Source organism: Triticum aestivum, chromosome 5D, assembly GCF_018294505.1.
Source record: "Triticum aestivum cultivar Chinese Spring chromosome 5D, IWGSC CS RefSeq v2.1, whole genome shotgun sequence".
Taxonomy (NCBI): Eukaryota; Viridiplantae; Streptophyta; class Magnoliopsida; order Poales; family Poaceae; genus Triticum; species Triticum aestivum.
The window spans coordinates 165,424,053-165,433,360 of record NC_057808.1 but is presented as its reverse complement, the minus strand read 5'-3'; positions in this window follow the sequence as shown (position 1 = coordinate 165,433,360).

Below are 9,308 nucleotides of genomic sequence, written 5' to 3'. Positions count from 1 at the left end.
GTTTCTTGGATTTTGCGGTAGTAACTCCTTTTATAGATGCTGCACAACATAGTGATTGCGTCAAACATCTAAATATATAAGAATGTGTTGCAAGTTTAATAGATTACAATGTACAAGCTGCAGTACTTAGCAATTACTCGATATAAGGTAGAATCTCAGGACAGTTATTCAACACAAACCAAACCATTTTGTCCAAATCTTTAGGTTTGTCGTCTTGTCGACTCTTCCCTGTAACTCGAACAGGACAATCGAAAACATTGAGCTCGGGATTGTCTTCACCCACCTCTTTGCTAAGCTCATCAACTGTTTCAATGTATTTTGAGCAGAATGTCAACGCTTCTGTAGCAGTGTAGGCCTCTGCAATGGAACCCTCAGTTCTAGCTTTGTTCCTAGCATAGCCCATGAAAGTGCCTAGCCGCCTTTCAATAGGGTACATCCAGCCATACTGTACTGGACCTCTAAGTAGTGCCTCATCAGGTAGATGAACAGCCAAATGCACCATCACATCAAAGAAGGCTGGAGGATATATCTTCTCAAGGTCGCATAGGATAGTTGGTATCTTGTCTCTAAGATTCTCCAAATCATCTATCCTGATATTTCTACTGCAGAGTTACCTGAAGAATTTTCCCAACTCTGCAACTGCTCTATATAAGTCAGGGCAGCCCAATCCTATAAGATAACAGGTAAAACCCTTTGAAGTAGGACGTGGCAGTCGTGAGTTTTTAACCCTTGTACCTTGTTTCCATCTGCACTGACTCTCCTTTCAGGGTCGGAAGCAAATCCATGTGGGAATCTCACACGTGACAGGACCTTGGAGAATTCTTTTCTTTTTACCTTGTCCTAGACGTACACAAATGGTGCCATATCCCGTGGTTTACCTTCATCTTCCACCTGCAAATCCTTTCTGATACCCAGGTGTGTAAATCAATCCTAGATTTTAAGGTATCTTTCGTCTTGCCTTCAATATTAAGAAGTGTGCCGATAATGCTGTCACATATATTTTTCTCTATGTGCATCACGTCAATATTATGCCGCGGATCCAAATCTTTCCAATACTCCAAGTCCCACAAAGTGAACCTACAGGTAAACAATAATCTCTCTTGTGCCCTACCACGCTTCCTTTTCCCGCTACCATTATCAGGATGGTTTCCTGGTGTAATATGCCTGACCTTCTCTAATTCCACTTGCAACTCATCGGCGGTGAGCCTCTTTGGCGCATCACAGTTTTCATGCTTTGTATTGAACAGATTTCTTCGGTATTTTGTAGCACACGGCTTGTCCTTGGCAAGGAAAGGGCGGTGTTCAATGTAGCGGATCTTGCTAAGTATTGCGTATGACAGCGGATTTCTTGTCACAGCAAACACATGCATTGTAACCATGTGTCGTTCGCCCTGACATAGTGCCCAAATCCGGATAATCATGGATGCACCAAATTATAATAGCACACAGAAATAAATCAGCTGGTGGGCTGCTATATAGGGCTCGAGTGAAAACACCCCTCCATAGTTGTTGAAGTTCCTCCACAAGAGGCTCCATGAATAAATCAAAATCCTTTCCAAGACTTTTTGGACCTAAGATGAGCAAGGCCATCATGTAGTTTGATTATTTGGTGTAGACATTTGGAGGCATATGTAAGGGATAACAAGCACTGGCCACATGCTATATGTGGCGCTCTAGTGGCCAAATGGGTTAAATCCATCTGTAGCTAAGCCAAATCTAATGTTTCTTGGGTCAGCAGCAAACTTCTTGTGTTTCTGATTGAAGCTTTTCCAGTCACTACCATGAGATGGATGGCTCATTACATTCTAATCTCTGTACTCCTGGTTCCTAGAATGCCACAGTACATCCTCTCTTGTTTCAGCATCATGAAAAAACCTCTGCAATCTTGGTATAATTGGAAAGTCCCAGAACATGAGGAATCCTCTTCACAGCATCGCCATCTTTCCATCTTGATGATTTGTATTTTGGGCATTCACTTAAGTTGGCATAATCCTTCCAGAATAGAACACAATTATTCTTACAAACATGGATCATATCATATCCAATTCCAACTGCACGAAGGAAATTCTTCATTTTATTCTAGGTGTGTGGCAGCTCAGACGCATTCAGGAAAGATTTGCAAAAAGCAGCCAACATTGCATCGAATGATTTGTTGGTCATTCGCTCATATGTCTTCACCTGAAGAAAGGTGACCATAGCTTAGAATACTGACAGCTTATTTCCTGGGGTGACAGACACGTTGCATTGTTCCAACATGCGGGCCCACCGTTTTTCTTCTATAGGTGAAAGTTCATGAAATGCATGAGCATTTTGTAGCATTGTTTCAATGTTCATCAAACTCACGGGCTCCGCCACCACCACCTCCGCCTCCTCTTCCACCTGAGCATCAGGCAGATCAAGATGGTGATCTGCTGCTTCCACATAGTCAGTAACATTGACGTTCACAACTTCACCATGATGAACCCACCTAGTATATGTGACCGACATCCCGTACAAGTGTAGATGATTTTGCATAGTTGACTGGGGTCTTGTAACTGAATTCATACAACTGCTACACGGGCAGAGCACATCTGATTTCGGACCACCATACTCAACTCTGATAAAGTTCATGAAGTTTTCAACCCCCTCGACATATGCAGCACAAAATCTTTGAGCAGAAGTTATCCAAGTCTTGTCCATCTGTTAGACATACAAATTAGTTCTTCTACTGGATATTACAGGAAAAACATATATGCTTTTTTATGAAGTCCAGAAAAAATACCTAGGTCGATGTATAAAGCTATGGCAAGATATTTGGACAAGCAGATCTAAGTAACGAAATATATGTAAAGCTAATTCAGCAAACATATTTGAGTGCTAAATTATGGCAGGCTGTTTCAGCAGTCAATGAGGCTGAGCACACAGCCATCGAAGGCCATCTCAGCAACAAAGATCGAGTATAAAATGGTATAGAGCTATTTCACCTAGTCGCCGGAGTTAGTTCCTCGGGCACCGAGCCTCTTAATAACGGCATACGGACGGACGGCATGAATGCGGGCAGTGATACGTCCCGAACGTATCTATAATTTTTTATTGTTCCATGCTATTATATTATCTGTTTTGGATGTTCTATATGCATTAATAGGATATTTTGTATTATTTTTGGGACTAACCTATTAACCTAGATCCCGGTGCCAGTTCCTGTTTTCCCCTATTTTTGAGTTTCGCAGAAAAGAAACCAAACGGAATAAAACCTTCGCAATGATTTTTCTTGGACCAGAAGACAACCAGGAGACTTGGATATGAAGTTTGAGGAGCCACCAAGCGGCCACAAGGACGGAGGGCGCCCCCGGGGGGGTAGGGAGCGCCCCCCCCCCTTGTGGGCCCCTCGTGCACCTCCTGACCTAATTCTTCCGCCTATATATTCCCATATATCCCCAAACCACTAGTGGCATCCACAAAAACACTTTTCCACTGCCGCAACCTTCTGTACCTGTGAGATCCCATCTAGGGACCTTTTCCGGCACCCTGCCGGAGGGGGATTCGACCATGGAGGGCTTCTACATCAACTCTATTACCCTTCCGATGAAGCGTGAGTAGCTTACCACAGACCTACGGGTCACTAGGAGTTATATGACTTCTTCTCTCTCTTTGATTCTCAATACCATGTTCTCCTCGATGTTCTTGGAGATCTATTCGATGAAATACTTTTTTGTGGTGTGTTTGCCGAGATCCGATGAATTGTGGATTTATGATCAGCTTATCTATGAATATTATTTGAATCTTCTCTGAATTCTTTTATGCGTGATTTGATATCTTTGTAATTCTCTTCAAACTATCGGTTTGGTTTGGCCAACTAGATTGGTTTTTCTTGCAATGGGAGAAGTGCTTAGCTTTGGGTTCAATCTTGCGATGTCCTTTCTCAGTGACAGTAGGGGCAGCAAGGCACGTATTGTATTGTTGCCATGGAGGATAAAAAGATAGGGTTTTCATCATATTGCTTGAGTTAATTCCTCTACATCATGTCATCTTACGTAATGCATTACTCCGTTCTTTATGAACTTAATACACTAGATGCATGCTGGATAGCGATCGATGTGTGGAGTAATAGTAGTAGATGAAGAATCGTTTTGGTCTACTTGACACGCACGTGATGCCTATATTCATGATCATTGCCTTAGATATCGTCATAACTTTGCGCTTTTCTATCAATTGCTTGGCAGTAATTTGTTCACCCATCGTATTATTTCTATCTTAAGAGAAGCCTCTAGTGAAACCTATGGCCCCAGGTCTATTTTCCATCATATAAGTTTCCGATCTACTATTTTGCAATCTTTTACTTTCTGATCTATAAACCAAAAATACCAAAAATATTTACTTTACCGTTTGTTTACTTTCCTCTATCTCTATCAGATCTCACTTTTGCAAGTAACCGTGAAGGGATTGACAACCCCATTATCGTGTTGGGTGCAAGTTATTTAATTGTTTGTGTAGGTATTTGGTGACTTGTGCGTTGTCTCCTACTGGATTGATACCTTGGTTCTCAAACTGAGGGAAATACTTATCTCTACTTTGCTGCATCACCCTTTCCCCTTCAAGGGAAAAACCAACGCAAGCTCAAGAAGTACCAGGCAGTTGGCGCCGGCTGGGAACGCACCGTGCGACACCACGAGGGACGAGGGTTTTTGTTGTGCCGGGGTAGTCAGCTGATGTCGTGGCAACGTTGTAGATGCCATCTGCTCACATGTGAACCCCACATGTCATTGAAAAAGCAAGACGGCCCGGCATGGTCTCGGCACCTGGGGATGCAGTTGGCCACGCTAGCACACTCCGCGGACGCGTCGCGGCGCACGCGCACTTCGGTGCCCCGTGCATCCTCGACGAGCCGGGTGTTGATCTGCTGGTCGTGTCATAGCCCTAACACCACCCTCGGCACCCTGAAGCCAACGGTGTCCAGCGACGATGAGCGTGTCGCTCACCGCAGTCACCGTTTCCAGAGGCGGTGCGGGAGCTGCGCCATGTTGCTGGCCCCCACGACCCACATGAACGGTTGCCGGTGGCGAGGAGGTCGTGGGCCAGCTCCTCCATTGGACTAGTCTGCGCCACGTTATCCCGACAGGTGTGCCCCACATGTCGGTTTTCCCTATTTTCCTAGCCAAATTCGAGCGCCAGTGCTCCTCGTTACGCATTGGGCACAGAACAGATGGTTTTTGTGCCCTGGTTCAGATGTGGTACAGTACCAAGTTGTTAACCTAGCCCCAAGTGTGGTGGTTTTGGGTACGGTACCACCCTTTTCCTTTTCAACTAGTGAAGCGTAACACTTGATTAAGTAGCCGGATGGTGTGCTAATGTAGGTGACCGACTGTTTGAAGGAATAATTGAGGTGTGCCCGGTCCGTGCCCGCATTTAGGGGTCCAACTTACCATGTTCCGGCAGTAGTAACTATATACTAGTCCCTGTGTACTCCCTCTGTTTTTATTTACTCCGCATTTTAGCTTTGCTCAAAGTCAAACTTTGTAAACTTTGACAATGTTTATAGATAGAAATAATAACATATACAATAACAAACCAATACCATTAGATTCATTATTGAATATACTTTCACATCATCTAGATTTGTTATTGTAAATGTTCATATTTTTCCTATAAATTTGGTCAAACTTTATGAAGTTTGACTTCAGTCAAACCTAATATGCAGAGTAAATAAAAATGGAGGGATTATCTTACTCCCTGACCAAGACGGAAGGGAAAACGAGACAACGTAATGTTTATTTCGGCCATTCAAGTATAATAATGTGGTGTTGCTTATTTCTCATTCCTCTCCAACCCTCTTCTCCATCGATCATGCCGCCCTTCGGTTGAGTCCATCCTCCGGCATGCCTCATTTGAACATTATGTCGAGTATCATTCGGATGTGGGCCTAGACCATGCTTGTATTTCCAATGTGGTAATTTGTCCAACATGCATACAAACAAACGGTTCGTTTAGAGTTGCACTTTGCCTCCACTATGTGTCGGTTCCCATCTTAGTTTTGACATCCCATTGTTGGTGTCAAAATCGGAAGATCTCGGGTAGGGGATCCCGAACTGTGTGTCTAAGGATCGAAGGTAACAAGAGGCAGGGGACACAATGTTTACCCAGGTTCAGGCCCTCTTAATGGAGGTAATACCCTACTTCCTGCTTGATTGACCTTGATGAGTATATGAATTACAAGAGTTGATCTACCTCGAGATCATAATGGCTAAACCCTAGATGTCTAGCCTGTATGATTATGATTGCCTCTACGGACTAAACCCTCTGGTTTATATAGACACCGGAGGGGGCTAGGGTTGTACAGAGTTGGTTTACAGACAAAGGAATCTTCATATCCGCACGCCAAGCTTGCCTTCCACGCCAAGGAGAGTCCCACCCGGACATGGGGGAAGGCCTTCTATCTTGTATCTTCACGGCCCATCTGTCCGACCCACGTTACATAGCCCGTACACCCGAGGACCCCATAATCCAGGACTCCATGAGTAGCCCGTGAACCGGTCTTCAATGACGATGTGTCCAACATGCAGATTGTGTTCGGCATTGCAAGGCGGGTTTCTCCTCTGAATACTTCAAAGCAGTTGATCGCCAGTACTATATCCGGCTCTGTACAATAGTCATACCTCTGAATCACAAGGGCCGAATACAAATAAGTTCTGTCTTCCGAAGATTTTACTGGTGAGACGTTACGTCTGGTCACTTTATTATTTCGAACCGTTTTTCGGCCTCCCATTTTGCGTTTCAAGACGCAGCCACTGACAACACGTCTTGTCAAAGCAGAGATCATGCCCCCTTATTACGGGATTCTCATCAACACGGTTTTGGGAATCCCAACCGTGCCGTTTCGCACGACCCCTTGGGAATTGGCGAGTTTTCAGGTTCGTGGGGGACGCATGATATTCACTGCCTTTATAAAGAGATAAGGTTTCCCCTCTTTACCCCACGCCTTCCTCTTCCTCAGCCCATCCGTCCTCAAGCTCCAGCGCCCAAGCTTCAATCCTCTCCATCCCCAGAAAGTACTCCTGCCATGTCCGGCTCCGGAGCGCAGGGCAAATGGATGGCTTCCTCCGTTACGGAGAAAAACATCAAGGTACTTCGAGAAGCGGGGTACTTGGCCAAGGAGATCGCCCACCGGCTTCCGGCCAAAAAGAAGATCATCCCCACTCCAAAGCCTAATGAGAGGGTAGTGTTTATCCCTCATTTCCTCCGCGGACTGGGGTTTCCCCTTCATCCTTTCGTCCGTGGCCTCATGTTTTACTACGGGCTAGATTTCCATGATCTAGCCCCAAATTCCTTCCTCAACATTTCTGCGTTTATCGTCGTATGCGAGGCATTCCTCCACATTTCCCCCCACTTCGGCTTATAGCTCAAGGTCTGCAACGTGGAGCCGAAAGTGGTGGACGGCCAGCATGCAGATTGCGGAGGCGCTATGGTGAGCAAGCTTCCCAACATCACTTGGCCCAAGGGCACCTTCGTGGAGACCGTGAAGGGATGGCAGTAGGAGTGGTTCTATGTCACAGAGCCCCGTGACCCCGCGTGGGCTGCTCCAACTGAGTTCAAGTCCGGACCTCCAATGTGGCTGGCATCCTGGCTCAACAAGGGCCTTGACTGGGCATCATCTGGCGAGGTGATGATGCTGCAAAAGCGTATCAAGAGCATGGTAGACAAGGATACCAGCCTTGCCAGCATGATCCGGGTGATGCTCTTCCGCCGGATTCTCCCCTGTCAGGCGCATCAAGAGTTCATGTGGGAGTTTGACCCGGCCGGTCCCCCGACACTGTAGCGGTTCTTCGGCACGAAGCATGAAGACATGTGGAAGCTATTGTTCAAGACCCAGAAATCGTGGCCGAAGACAACTGAAGACCTCGGCTATGACAGCACCCACGCTGCATCCCCCGTAAGTTCTTTGATAACCTTACTTTGCAAATCCAAGGAGCATACTAAACTCCCCATTTTTTCACAGGGCTGGACAAATAAAGCGGAACGGATTCACTGTCCAGCTCTGCTGCCCGAAGACCCAGCTATTCCTCTGTTGACGAGGATGTTGGTCCCGGCGCCGTACCAGGCGCCATAAAAGAAGGCCAAGAAGAAGGTCAAGGAGGCCAAGAGGGGCCTCCGCTGTAAGGGTGCCTCAGACGCAGTGTCCGAGGACACTGGGACCCTCTCCTCTCCTGACGAAGAGGAAGAGGAGGAAGAAGAGAGCAATTCCCCCCCCTAAGGGGGAGAAGAAGAAAAGGGCAGCCTCCGCTGATCTATAAGCGGAGGCGTCCAAGAAAGGAAGAACCTCCCTCACGGATGACTCCGAGTCGGACGCCGACGAGTGGCGCCCCAGGCCGAAGCCCCTGGCCAGATTGTAAGTACTCAAAGGTATATATATGTATCAGGCTTTTCTGGCTTATAGTTGTAATACATTTAAATTGTGTGCTGCAGTCCGGTTCTTGTCCTCCCCCAGCGATCTTCCTCTTCCGGGAACTCACTGGGTCCGAACATGATGGAGAGAGAGTCGCCTCCACTAGCTTCCTCCCCCACTGCTGCGGATAACACCGAGGTGTTGTCTCGAAGGACCCTTCCGGAACAGGGAGGGGTGCCGGAGGCTACCAAGACGGCGCCGAAGGGTGACACCTCGGCTGCCGAGAACACGGGGTCCAATTTGGCCCCCAACCAAATGTCATTCCAGAAACCCACACGGTTCCGGAAACAGATGAGCAACCCTCTTTGCAAGAAAGGGGCGCGCCTACTACGCCGGCGACCTCTGTCAATGCGGAGACGCCGGACACTCCGGTGAGAGCGCTTCAGAGCGCCACCATCGTGGAAGAACATCGTACCCTTATGGGTATGGTGATTGAAAAGGTTCAGTCCGCGAAAAGCGGATTGACCGAAGCCTACAGTAGCCTTTTAAGAGGCTTTGAGGTATGTGCTTTATAATGCTTTTTAGCTGTATAAAAGGAATGCCTATTGTATAGATAGTAGCCCCTGAGACTCTGTTCGGTGTTCGGCAAGAAAGACCGAACAGAGGATCTAATGACTCATGCAGGAGGTTAACATATGTATCTGTTGGAACAAACAGGCTGCGAGGCAGGTGTCAGCTGCCCATGCCGCCGAAGCGTCCGAGCTGAGGCGGAAGTTAGAGGAAAAACAAGGTATGTGATACCGAAAACATGTCTGAAATTAGATCAGTTCTGAATTGTTATCTCAATGAGCTTTTATAATAATGCTCATAGCTGGCGCGGGGGAGGTCAAGACCCTCAAGAACGCGCTAGCCGAAGCCAAGAAGGAGGCGGAGGAGGAGCGAGCCTCCC